The sequence below is a fragment of the Staurois parvus genome, unplaced genomic scaffold (genome assembly GCF_062004578.1).
Source record: "Staurois parvus isolate SC_StPar_1 unplaced genomic scaffold, SC_StPar_1.0 ptg001252l, whole genome shotgun sequence".
Taxonomy (NCBI): Eukaryota; Metazoa; Chordata; class Amphibia; order Anura; family Ranidae; genus Staurois; species Staurois parvus.
In genome coordinates, this window is record NW_028319048.1 from 1402682 (window position 1) to 1416755 (window position 14074).

Sequence of the window (14074 nt, forward strand, 5' to 3'; positions counted from 1 at the left end):
GGTACGGAAAGCAGTTTTCCACTCGTCCCCCTCTCTTATGCGTACCAGGTTATAGGCCCCCCTTAAATCAAGTTTTGTGAAAATAACCGCAGCCTTTAGGCTCTGAAACAGTTCTGGTACCAATGGTAATGGGTAACGATTTTTTATCGTGACCCGGTTTAGCTCCCGGTAGTCAATACAAGGTCTCAGGGTTTTGTCTTTTTTCTCCACGAAGAAGATTCCCGCTCCTGCTGGAGAAGTGGAGGGGCGGATGAATCCCTTCTGGAGGCTGTCCTCGATATACTCCTTCAGGGCCCCCAATTCAAGCTCAGATAGGGGGAAAATACGCCCAAAAGGGATTTCAGAGCCTGGTAACAGGTCGATTGGACAGTCATACGGGCGGTGGGGGGGCAGAGTGTCGGCTCCCCGCTTACTGAACACGTCCAGGAACCCATGATAGGCTGCGGGAATAACCTGTTTCAAGTCGGAGTCTCCTTCGGAGCAAAGGAGAACTCGGGGCCCTGCGGGGCCCGAAGTGCGACAATGTTCCCGACAGTATGGGGAAGGGAACGAGATTGACCCGGTCTCCCAGTCAATCTGGGGGTTATGGGCCCGTAACCATGGGAGCCCCAGAATGACTGGGAAAAGAGGTGATGCAATAGCGTCCAGGCGGAGGAACTCCTGGTGCTGGTTGGCAATGATAGTGGCAATGGGGGGAGTTTCCTGATTAACTACCCCCGATTTTATCTGGGAACCATCAGCCAAAAAGATGTTGAAGCCCTTCTGTCTGTGTTGGAGAGGGATACCCTGTTGGTGAGCAAACTCTAGATCCAGGAAACAGCTGCATGCCCCCGAATCAACTATGGCTGTCACCTCCACGATCTTTCCTGGAAGCTGAAAGGAGAGGGGCACTACTAAGTATTGCGAAGGACAGGTATTGCTAACAGACAAGGAAGAAAAACGGGTGCACTTACTCATTTTCTGAGGGCAGGATCGCACCATATGACCAGCTTCACCGCAGTAAAGGCAGAGGTTCTGGGCTCGGAATGGACCCCAGGTATTTCCGCGACCCTGGCCGGACCTCTCAAGCCTGCGTTCCCGCAGTCTTCGGTCAATCTTAATTGTCAGGGCAATAAGGTCTTCTAAAGATTCGGGAACCTCCACCCGGGCCAGCTCATCTTTCAAGGGATCGGAGAGCCCCATACGGAACTGGTGCAATAGAGCGAACTCATTCCAGCGTGTGTCCCCCATCCACCGCCTGAAATCAGAGGCGTATTCCTCTGCCGCCCGCCGGCCTTGTCGGAGCGCATATAAGGTCGCTTCGGCAGAGGCTGCCCGCTGTGGGTCATCATACAAGATGGCCATTGCTTCAAAGAAACTATTGACCGATCCCAGGTGAGGATCATTGTTTCCCCTTAGCCGGTGGGCCCAATCCTGGGGTTCACCCTGTAGTAGTGAAATAATGAATCCTACCTTCACGTTTTCGGTCAGGAAGGTACGGGGTTGTAACTCAAAGAACAAGAGACAGGAATCGCGGAATGACCGGAAGCGTGTGCGGTCCCCGTGAAAACGCTCCGGTAGGGGTACTCGGGGTTCTACCATAGGGAGCGGGGCGGAAGCCCCTGAGACTGGCTCCTGAGCTACCAGGGCCGGGGGTGCAGAAACCGGGGCCTGTGGGGCAGGGTCAGAAACAGAGCCAGTCTGGATGCGATTCTCCAGCTGCATGCATCTGTCCTGCAGGACCGTTACGGCCTGCGTTAAATTAGCTAGGTGCCTGCAAATTTCCTCTAGCGGGGAGGGCCCTCCTCTAGGCTCAGTCATGGCCTTTTGGTACTGTAAGGGACCGCCCGGCGGTACCACTAGCACTCCACTGATCGGATGTTCCCAGCGCACGGAGTCTAAGCCCCAGAGTACTTGTTCACCAGGGCCCCTGATGGTGGGGATGGACTTGGAGTACCCCAGGACCAGGTCGTGACTACTGAGGACACCCGTCAGTGGTAGGGGTATTCGCCAGGGGCTCCCACGGGAGAGAGCCAGGTATGAGGAGGTCTGGAGACCCCGTAGAGAGGGACGGATGGATGGATGGATGGATGGCTGAGCAGGAGCAGGGTCATACAAGCCGGGTCGGTAACTATGGGGACGGTGCGGTACAGAGCAGCGGGCAGAGAATAGTCGGGTCACACGCCAGGTCAGCAACAGCAGGTCAGATCCAATAGGGGGCATTCAGGAGAGAGGTCAGGCAAGCAAGGGTCAAAACAGGAGAAAACAGCAAGGTCAGGGCACAATCCGGGTCAGCAACTTACTTCAAACAGGTTTCACAGGTTCACAGGATACAGAAGACCAAAAGGCACTGAATGACAGCTCAGGGCCGTTTAAATATCCCGCCCTGCGCTGTCATTGGTGCCAGGCGCGCGCCCGCGGTCACTACTGCGCATGCGCGAACCTGATTGCCGCGGTCGGCCAAGTCCCGGCGCTCGCATACAGGGAGGTGTACTGCGCCTGCGTTGAGCCCAGCGGCGCGACGATCTCCGACACCATCAGTCGGGCCCAAGAGGACTACAAGAAGGCATTCAACAGGAAACGAAGAGGAGATCTGGTGTTGCGGCCCGGGGAGAAGGTTTGGTTGGCTACATCCAATTTAAAGATGCTTTGCCCTTCAAAGAAATTGGGACCTAAATTTATAGGCCCCTTTTGCGTTAAGCGGATGGTCAACGAGGTGGCTTACGAACTTGTCCTCCCTGACACACTCAAGATCCACCCGGTCTTCCATGTGTCCCTGCTGAAACCAGTGATCCCAGATGCCTTCCCAGAACGAGAATCCAGACCTCCGGAGACCATAAAGGTTGAAGGAGAAGAAGAATTTGAGGTAGAAACAATACTGAAGTGCCGAAGGAGGGGGGGCCAGACCCAATTCCTAATCAAATGGAAGGGCTATGGCCCTGAGGACAATTCTTGGGAACCAGCCCATAATGTCCATGCACCCAGACTTGTCCGGAGGTTTTTTCGTGATCACCCGTGGTGGAGAGATTGGGTGGGCATCCGGAGGTTGCCCGTAGGGGGGGGGCAATGTCAGGGACCTCCGCGATCCCCGCAGCAATGGTACCGGCGCAGGCACAGTGCGCCGCCCTGTGCAGGGACGCGGGCACTAGGTCCGGGCCGGCCGCAGCGTTCGAGTTCGCGCATGCGCAGTAGAAGCCACGGCCGCCCGCTGGGCACCAATGGCATTGTATCATTGTATTATTATATCTTTGTATCATTATATCATTGTCTTTGTATTATTATATCTGTCAGGGACCTCCGCGATCCCCGCAGCGATGGTCCCGGCGCAGGCGCAGTGCGCCGCCCTGTGCAGGGACGCGGGCACTAGGTCCGGGCCGGCCGCAGCTTCTACTGCGCATGTGCGAACTCGAACGCCGCGGCTGGCCCGGACCTAGTGCCCGCCCGCTGGGCACCAATGGCAGCGCAGGGCGCGATATTTAAACGGCCCTGAGCTGTCATTCAGTGCTTTCTGGTCTTACCTGCATTCCTGTATCTGCGAACCTGTACCCTGTAAGTTATTGACCCGGATTGTACCTGACCTTGCCATATTCTCCTGTCCTGACCCTTGCTTTGTCTGACCTCTCTCCTGAATGCCCCCTATTGGATCTGACCTGCTGTTGCTGACCTGGCGTGTGACCCGACTATTCTCTGCCCGCTGCCTTGTACCGTACTGTCCTCTCTGTTACCAACCCGGCCTGTCTGACCTTGCTCTACCATCCATCCATCCCTCGCAGTGGGGTCTTCAGACCTCCTCATATCAGACTCTTTCCCGTGGGAGCCCTCGGCGTATACCACTACCACTGACGGACGTACCCAGTAGCCAGGACCTGGTCTCGGGGTGCTCCAAGTCCATCCCCACCATCAGGGGCCCTGGTGAAGAAGCACTCTGGGACTTAGATTCCGTGCGCTGGGGACGCCTATTCAGTGGAGTGCTAGTGGTGTCGCCGGGCGGTCCCTTACAATATCTTTGTATGGGTATATCATTGTATTATTATATCTTTGTACCATTGTATCATTATATCATTTATTATATTGTGTTATTACATCATCATACCATTGCATTATTATATCATTGTATTATATTATATTATTACATCATCGTACAATTGTATCAATATATCATTATATCTTTGTATCATTATATCATTATGTCCTTGTATTATTATGTTATTATAATGTAATATTATTATTAATATATTGTATTATATTGTATCAATATATCATTATACCATTGCATCATTTTATTTGTACATCATTATATCCTTATATCATTAAATCATTGTATCATTATATCTGTGTATTATTATGCTATTACAATGTATTATTATTATATTATTATACCATTGTATCAATGTATTATTATAGCATTATATTAGTATTATTATTATTATACAGGATATATATAGCGTCAACAGTTTGTGCAGCGCTGTACAAAATGAGGGCAGACATTACCGTTACAATATAATTGGTACAAGAGGAAACAAAGGGCCTGGATCTTTAGATCTTATAATCTAGGATCAGTATATCATTGTATTAATATGTTATTATAATGTATTATTATTATTATTATTATTATTATTATTATTATATCATTATTCAATTGTATCATTGTACTATTATATCATTGTATTATTATATCATAGTATTGTTATATTAATATATCATTGTATCATTGTATTGTTATATTAGTACATCATTGTATTATATCATTGTATCATTATATCATAGTATTGTTATATTAGTATCTCATTGTATCATTATATCATAGTATTGTTATATTAGCATCTCATTGTATCATTATATCATAGTATTGTTATATTAGTATCTCATTGTATCATTATATCATAGTATTGTTATATTAGTATCTCATTGTATCATTATATCATAGTATTGTTATATTAGCATCTCATTGTATCATTATATCATAGTATTGTTATATTAGTATCTCATTGTATCATTATATCATAGTATTGTTATATTAGCATCTCATTGTATCATTATATCATAGTATTGTTATATTAGTATCTCATTGTATCATTATATCATAGTATTGTTATATTAGCATCTCATTGTATCATTATATCATAGTATTGTTATATTAGTATCTCATTGTATCATTATATCATAGTATTGTTATATTAGCATCTCATTGTATCATTATATCATAGTATTGTTATATTAGTATATCATTGTATCATTATATCATAGTATTGTTATATTAGTATCTCATTGTATCATTATATCATTGTATCATTATATCATAGTATTGTTATATTAGTATCTCATTGTATCATTATATCATAGTATTGTTATATCATAGTATTGTTATATTAGTATCTCATTGTATCTTTATATCATTGTATCATTATATCATAGTATTGTTATATCATAGTATTGTTATATTAGTATCTCATTGTATCTTTATATCATTGTATCATTATATCATTGTATCATTATATCATAGTATTGTTATATTAGTACCGTATTTGCCGGCGTATAAGACGACTGGGCATATAAGACGACCCCCTACTTTTCCTGTTAAAATATAGGGTTTGAGCTATACTCGCCGTATAAGACTACCCCTCTTCCAACGCGCCCCATCATTGGTGTCAGTGGGGAGGAGGAATAATGCCCCATCATTGGTGTCAGTGGGGAGGAGGAATAGTGCCCTATCATTGGTGTCAGTGGGGAGGAGGAATAGTGCCCCATCATAGGTATCAGTGGGGAGAAAAGTGCCCCATCATTGGTGTCAGTGGGGGAGGAATAGTGCCCCATCGTTGGTGTCAGTGGGGGAGGAATAGTGCCCCATCATTGGTGTCAGTGGGGGAGGAATAGTGCCCCATCATTGGTATCAGTGGGAGGAATAGTGCCCCATCATTGGTGTCAGTGGGGGAGGAATAGTGCCCCATCATTGGTATCAGTAGGGAGAAAAGTGCCCCATCATTGGTGTCAGTGGGGGAGGAATAGTGCCCCATCGTTGGTGTCAGTGGGGAGGAGGAATAGTGCCCCATCGTTGGTGTCAGTGGGGGAGGAACAGTACCTCATCGTTGGTGTCAGTGTGGAGGAGGAACAGTGCCTCATCATTGGTGTCAGTGTAGAGGAGGAATAGTGCCCCATCATTAGTGTCAGTGGGGGAGAGGAGCGGCTGCTCCTTCTTTCAGTTCGGCCGCTTGATTTTCGCGGGGCCGTTCGGCTCCGCCTACTCGCCAGTGATTGGTCGCCTGTGTGCCTTTCCAGTGCTGGCGCCCAATCACCGGTGAGGAGGCGGAGCCGAGCGGGCGGCGGGACCATCGAGCGGCCGAACTGAAAGAAGGAGCAGCCGCGCTTCCTGGACCGGATCGTCGTGGGACCGGGACCGGAGCCAGGTAAGGTACAGCAGCCCCTCTGCCCACCCCTGTACTTGGTGTGCGTTGGAGGAGGAGGGGGGGCGGCGCCGCCCCTCGAAAAAGTGCCGCCCTGACACCGGCTCGCCGTATACCGGCGTATAAGACGACCCCCGACTTTTCAAAAGATTTTCACGGGTTGAAAAGTCGTCTTATACGCCGGCAAATACGGTATATCATTGTATCATTATATCATATTATTGTTATATTAGTATCTCATTGTATCATTATATCATAGTGTTTTTACAGTCAGGTCCATAAATATTGGGACATCGACACAATTCTAACATGTTTGGCTCTATACACCACCACAATGGATTTGAAATGAAACAAACAAGATGTGCTTTAACTGCAGACTGTCAGCTTTAATTTGAGGGTATTTACATCCAAATCAGGTGAACGGTGTAGGAATTACAACAGTTTGCATATGTGTCTCCCACTTGTTAAGGAACCAAAAGTAATGGGACAGAATAATAATCATAAATCAAACTTTCACTTTTTAATACTTGGTTGCAAATCCTTTGCAGTCAATTACAGCCTGAAGTGTGGAACGCATAGACATCACCAGACGCTGGGTGTCATCCCTGGTGATGCTCTGCCAGGCCTCTACTGCAACTGTCTTCAGTTCCTGCTTGTTCTTGGGGCATTTTCCCTTCAGTTTTGTCTTCAGCAAGTGAAATGCTCAATCGGATTCAGGTCAGGTGATTGACTTGGCCATTGCAGAACATTCCACTTCTTTCCCTTAAAAAACTCTTTGGTTGCTTTTGCAGTCTGCTTTGGGTCATTGTCCATCTGCACTGTGAAGCGTCCAATGAGTTCTGAAGCATTTGGCTGAATATGAGCCGATAATATTCCCGAAACACTTCAGAATTCATCCGGCTGCTTTTGTCAGCAGTCACATCATCAATAAATACAAGAGAAGCAGTTCCATTGGCAGCCATACATGCCCACGCCATGACACTACCACCACCATGCTTCACTGATGAGGTGGTATGCTTAGGATCATGAGCAGTTCCTTCTCCATACTCTTCTCTTCCCATCACTCTGGTACAAGTTGATGTCGGTCTCATCTGTCCATAGGATGTTGTTCCAGAACTGTGAAGGCTTTTTTAGATGTCGTTTGGCAAACTCTAATCTGGCCTTTCTGTTTTTGAGGCTCACCAATGGTTTACATCTTGTGGTGAACCCTCTGTATTCACTCTGGTGAAGTCTTCTCTTGATTGTTGACTTTGACACACATACACCTACCTCCTGGAGAGTGTTCTTGATCTGGCCAACTGTTGTGAAGAGTGTTTTCTTCACCAGAGAAAGAATTCTTCGCTCATCCACCACAGTTGTTTTCCGTGGTCTTCCGGGTCTTTTGGTGTTGCTGAGCTCACTGGTGCGTTCCTTCTTTTTAAGAATGTTCCAAACAGTTGTTTTGGCCACGTCTAATGTTTTTGCTATCTCTCTGATGGGTTTGTTTTGTTTTTTCAGCCTAATGATGGCTTGCTTCACTGATAGTGACAGTTCTTTGGATCTCATCTTGAGAGTTGACAGCAACAGATTCCAAATGCAAATAGCACACTTGAAATGAACTCTGGACCTTTTATCTGCTCATTGTAATTGGGATAATGAGGGAATAACACACACCTGGCCATGGAACAGTTGAGAAACCAAATGTCCCATTACTTTTGGTCCCTTACAAGTGGGAGGTACACATGCAAACTGTTGTAATTCCTACACCGTTCACCTGATTTGGATGTAAATACCCTCAAATTAAAGCTGACAGTCTGCAGTTAAAGCATATCTTGTTTGTTTCATTTCAAATCCATTGTGGTGGTGTATAGAGCCAAAAATGTTAGAATTGTGTTGACGTCCCAATATTTATGGACCTGACTGTATATTAGTATATCATTGTATCATTATATCATTGTATTGTTATATTAGTATCTCATTGTATTATATCATAGTATTGTTATATTAGTATCTCATTGTATCATTATATCATAGTATTGTTATATTAGTATCTCATTGTATCATTATATCTTAGTATCATTGACAGTGTAATAAAGATGTACAGCCCTATGATTTGGGTATCAATTTGTCATTTTCCAAAAATGTGTGACAAAAAGTGAACTAGTTAAAAGACTTATTATGCCTCTTGAAAATAGCAGGGGGTGTTTGTTTTCCATAATGCAGACATTTTGTGGAAGTTTGTGCTGGTCTTCTAGGGGTGTAGTTGGGGTGTGAGTACATCTATGATTTGTCTGGAATATCTTATTCATTTACAACTTCTTTTTTTATTAAAAAAAATAAATTTTCATTTTCTTTCTACATTTTCCAAAAGTTTGTGGAAGAAAAAAAGAAATCTTCAAAAGACCCGGCATTCCTCGTTGAGGAGTTTACTCTCCATAATGGGGTCATTGTGTGGGCGTTTCCCCTGTCCTGGCACTCCGGGGGCCTCCAACAATGTGAGAGGTAGTCAGGAAATCAGATATATTAGCTACCCCCATTGAAAGCATGAAGGTCCAAACAAAGTGTGGCAAAACCGTACAACTTTATGTTTTGTCCTGACATTTGGGGGGATTTGTACTGTCCTGACATTTGGGGAGATTTGTACCGTCCTGACATTTGGGGGGTGTTTTTACTGTCCTGACATTTGGGGGATTTGTACCGTCCTGACATTTGGGGGGATTTGTACTGTCCTGACATTTGGGGGGGATTTGTCCTGTCCTGACATTTGGGGGGATTTGTACCGTCCTGACATTTGGGGGGATTTGTACCGTCCTGACATTTGGGGGGATTTGTACCGTCCTGTCATCTGGGGGGTGTTTTTACTGTCCTGACATTTGGGGGCATTTGTACTGTCCTGACATTTGGGGGGGATTTGTACTGTCCTGTCATCTGGGGGGTGTTTTTACTGTCCTGACATTTGGGGGGTATTTGTACTGTTCTTAAATTTGGGGGGTATTTGTACTGTCCTGATATTTGGGTGGGGAGATTTGTACTGTCTTGACATTTGGGGGGGATTTGTACTGTTCTTACATTTGGGGGGATTTGTACTGTCCTGTCATCTGGGGGGTGTTTTTACTGTCCTGACATTTGGGAGGGGGGGGGGATTTGCACTGTCCTGGCATTTGAGGGTATATGTACTGTCCTGTCATCTGAGGGATGTTTTTACTGTCCTGACATTTGGGGGGTGGATTTGTACTGTCCTGACATTTGGGGGGTATTTGTATTGTCCTGACATTTGTGGGGATTTGTACTGTCCTGGCATTTTAGGGCTGCAATAAATGAGATTGGCCGTCAGTACATCAGAATTGATCAATTTGAAAATACATCCCATCGTTTTAGAAGCTATAACTTTCACACAGACTGAATAACATACACTTTTTTTTTTACTAAAGAAATGTCGCAGATTACATTTCTAAATTTATTTAAGAAAGATTACAGTTTTGCAGTTTTATAATACAGACTAAGAAAACCCTTTTTCAAATTTTGGGTTGTTTTTTTTTTTTCATTTATATAGTAAAAAATAAAAATAAAAAAAGATGAAATTTCAGTCTAGGTTTCTTGCCTGCCCAAACAAAATGAATTTGTAAGGACTGTATACGTTTGAAAACAGATGCTGGCAGTCTGACAGGAAGCACAGGCATAAAATATAATAATCTGGGTAGGACAATCATTTTAACAATGGCTGCTCTAACGAACCAGGAAAAGTTCTTAACATTCCAATTATGGAGGTCATTTTCTATAGTTCTCAAATTACTAGCCAAGAGTTTGCTTGGATCTTGCACAAGCCATTTGCCAAGATATTTCAGCGTGTCGGATTCCCATTTAAAAGGGCAAATCTCCTTAAGCCGATGCATTTTATTTGGGTCAATAGTAAGATTCAAAGCTTCCAACTTATTATAGTTTATTTTCAAATTGGATAAATAGCCAAGTTAGGTACAGCCAGCGAATACATTTGGGATTGTGAGAAGTGGATAATAGACCATCTGCATAGGTTGCTAATTTGTATTTCTTGTCACAAATTGTGAAGCCTTTCACCAAATTATTGCGACTGATTGTCCATATAAAGGGTTAATGTCTAGATGAATACCTGTCTGGTACCATTCTGGATGTGGACTGGATAAGAGAGGGTACCATTCATTTTGATCTGTGCAGTGGGATTGGTATAAAGGGAGGAGATCCACGCCATCATTTTATGTTCCAAACCAATATGCCTGCAGACTGCAAGCATATAGTCCCAGGCTACTCTATCGAAGGCCTTCTCTGCATCCGAGAGGAGAAGGCCCTCGAGTGAGCCCTGCGTAGTCTTCTGAATTAGATTAGGAGCCTTAATTACGTTGTCTCTTGCCTCCCTTCCAGGCATGAATCCCACCTGTTCTAGGCCTACAGTATAAGGCGAGAAAGGGAGGGTCTCAAGCGGTTAGCTAAAATTTTGACCAGTAATTTCTCATAAATATTAAGCAATGAGATGGGTCTATAACTTGCACAATCCGAATGGTCCTTATGGAGTTTAGGGAGAACAGTAATATGAGCCATAAAGATGCAGGCACATTATCCATTTCATTCAGAGAGTTTAGGGCTTGCCAGAGATATGGGGAAAGCAAAGCAGCAAAAGATTTATAGTAATGGGCCGTACACCCATGGATCCCAGCATGTTCAGTAGTGGCTAGTTTCTCAGTAAAGATTAAGAGATCAACTTTTAAGTCAGTAATGGTAGCCCAGAGAGTATTTTCAATGTTGGCCTCTATGGCGGTCATGATAGTGTATGTGAGAGGTAGTTCATCTGTGTCTCTTACTGTATCCTCAGAAGCTGAGAGAGACTCCTCACCATAGATGTCCTCCATGTGGTCCGGCACGCTGGATCGGGAATGTTGAGATTTGAAGATGTCTGAGATGTTCCTGCTGGATGGTGCAGGCGAGTAAGTGAGAAGTGTCTGGTGAGCTTGCCCATTTTCATGTGAGCAGGGACCGAGCGATCGCTAAAGAGGCAGCCGAGGTCTCAGAGCTCTTCTAGTGTGTGGCCACACCCCCAAGATTACTTTTATTATCATCATTATAATCCTGACCACCACCATACACATCAATGACACCACAAACATCACCCCCATCATTAATATAACAAATGCTGCCACCATACCTTCCCCAGCCACCACTATTGTTGTAGACCTCCTCTTGAGACCTGAACAAGCAAGCACAATTCACTTTCTATACCTGCTCTGGATCAATGACTCAGTACTGCAGATAAGGCTTGTTGTCGTGTTCAGAAAAAAAGTCAGAAATCACAGCCTCTATGGTGGAGAGTTACAAAAATTGGAGCACTCAGAATCTGGTACAATTGTGAATGGCAGCCAATCTGCTTCTAACTTCACCTTGTCCAATTAGACTTTGACAATAAAACCTGGAAGCTGATTGGTTCCTATGCAGAGCTGTACCAGATTTTGCACTCTCCAGTTTTAGTAAATCCCCCCGATGTATCTGCCATGACAGGTTGTAGTTCAGAAAGCATTTTATAGGTTTTAGAAAGCTTCATGCATTGCTGACACTTTCCTAAATGAAGCCAGCTGGAATAATATCAAGGATGACAATTAGAGATGATGATGACCAGCTCCTCTGTTGTGTCCCTGTGTCCATTTTTTTTGCATTATATCTGTCCTTCTGCTGGTCCTCTTGTCTTTCTTCATATGTCCTCCAATTGTCCTTCTGTTTATCCTCCTGTCTTTCTTCCTATGGCCTCCTATCTGTCCTCCTGTCTTTCTTCAAATTACCTCCTATCTATCTTCTTGCTGGTCCTCCTGTCTTTCTTCCTATGACCTCCTATCTGTCCTCCTGTCTTTCTTCATATGTCCTCCAATTGTCCTTCTGTTTATCCTCCTGTCTCTCTTCAAATGACCTCCTATCTATCTTCTTGCTGGTCCTCCTGTCTTTCTTCCTATGGCCTCCTATCTGTCCTCCTGTCTTTCTTCATATGTCCTCCAATTGTCCTTCTGTTTATCCTCCTGTCTCTCTTCAAATGACCTCCTATCTATCTTCTTGCTGGTCCTCCTGTCTTTCTTCCTATGACCTCCTATCTGTCCTCCTGTCCTTCTTCCTTTGATCTCTGTCAGGTAATCAACCACACGCCACACCCACAGCGACTAGCTAACCGAGGCGCACACGTGCGGCTGTGACTTGGGGTAAGAGGGAATAAAGGGGACTCAACTTTGAATATATAAAACCATATATAAGACCAGCCATGATATACTTTCACAGCCTGCACTACCTCTTGGCTACCACCGGAGGGAGACTCCACTGCAATCCAGATGGCTGGCCACACACTGGCAGATACAAATCTCACATACAATCTGGTGCCCTAATTAGAGTTGAGGAGCAGCTTAGCAATCACACCCTTCTCTTCTTCACCAAGTTTGGGATTTAATTTCTGACACCAGCGCATCAGTCCGATCGCAACAGTACCAATCACTGTTCTGCTATTGCACTCCAGCACCACATAACCATTTCCTGCATTTTCCTGGCATTCTGCATAGGCCACAAATATAGTTTTTCTATGCCGATGTAGCCTACAGAGTGCCCCATCAGAAGGAAGTATTTTCATCTCTCTGCAACTAATGTTTTAGCTTTTATGAGAGATGAAACATACTCCTTTGATGTATGTATATGCTATTAGAGCTCCGTAGACAGCTCGGGCCCCCCCTGGTATCATGAAGCCGAAACGTCTGCGTTTCTCTTTTAAGCTTCAGGAAGATGGCAGAATCTGATTACATATAGGTGACCCAGGTGCCACTTCCAGAGGAAGCTAGTCCCTTCAGATGCTAATTGATGACCATCTGTCTCTGAATACCTTATTTCTTTAATGACAAGGACTGAAACTACATTTAGGATTACATATTGCTACAGGTCATCTCTCAGCTACTCAAATCTGAACATTTATGTCACAATCTCCTACCTAACTTCCTGTTGCTCCTCCTGTCTTTCTTCTTATGACCTCCTATCTATAATCCTGTTGGTCCTCTTGTCTATATTCCTATGTCCTCCTATCTGTCTTCCTGTCTTTCTTCCTATGTCCTCCAATCTATCTTCCTGTTTGTCCTCCTGTTTTTCTTCCTATGTCTTCCTACCTTCCTGTCTTTCAACCTATGATCTCTTATCTGTCTTCCTGTTGATCCTCTTATCTTTCTTCCTATGTCCTCTTATCTGTCTTCCTGTCTTTCTTCCTATGACCTCCTATCTGTCTTCCTGTTTGTCCTCTTGTATTTATTTCTTCCTACCCCCTCATACCTATCTTCCTATTGGTGCTCCTGTCTTTCTTCCTTTGTCCTCCTACCTATCTTCCTATTGGTCCTCCTGTCTTTCTTCCTACCCCCTCATACCTATCTTCCTATTGGTCCTCCTGTCTTTCTTCCTTTGTCCTCCTATCTATTTCCCTGTTGGTCCTCCTGTCTTTCTTCCTTTGTCCTCCTATCTTCCTGTTGGTCCTCCTGTCTTTCTTCTTATGACCTCCCAATTGTATTCCTTTTGGTCCTCTTGTCTTTTTTCCTATGTCCTCCTGTCTGTCCTCCTCTCTCCATGTCTATGTCAAGGCTGCTACTGGTGCTTCTATGCCCCTTTGTGGCCTTCCCTGACTTTTAGTTTTGCCAGCTCTGGAGAAATAGAAAAGTGGCATTCTTCCACACCCAGCACAG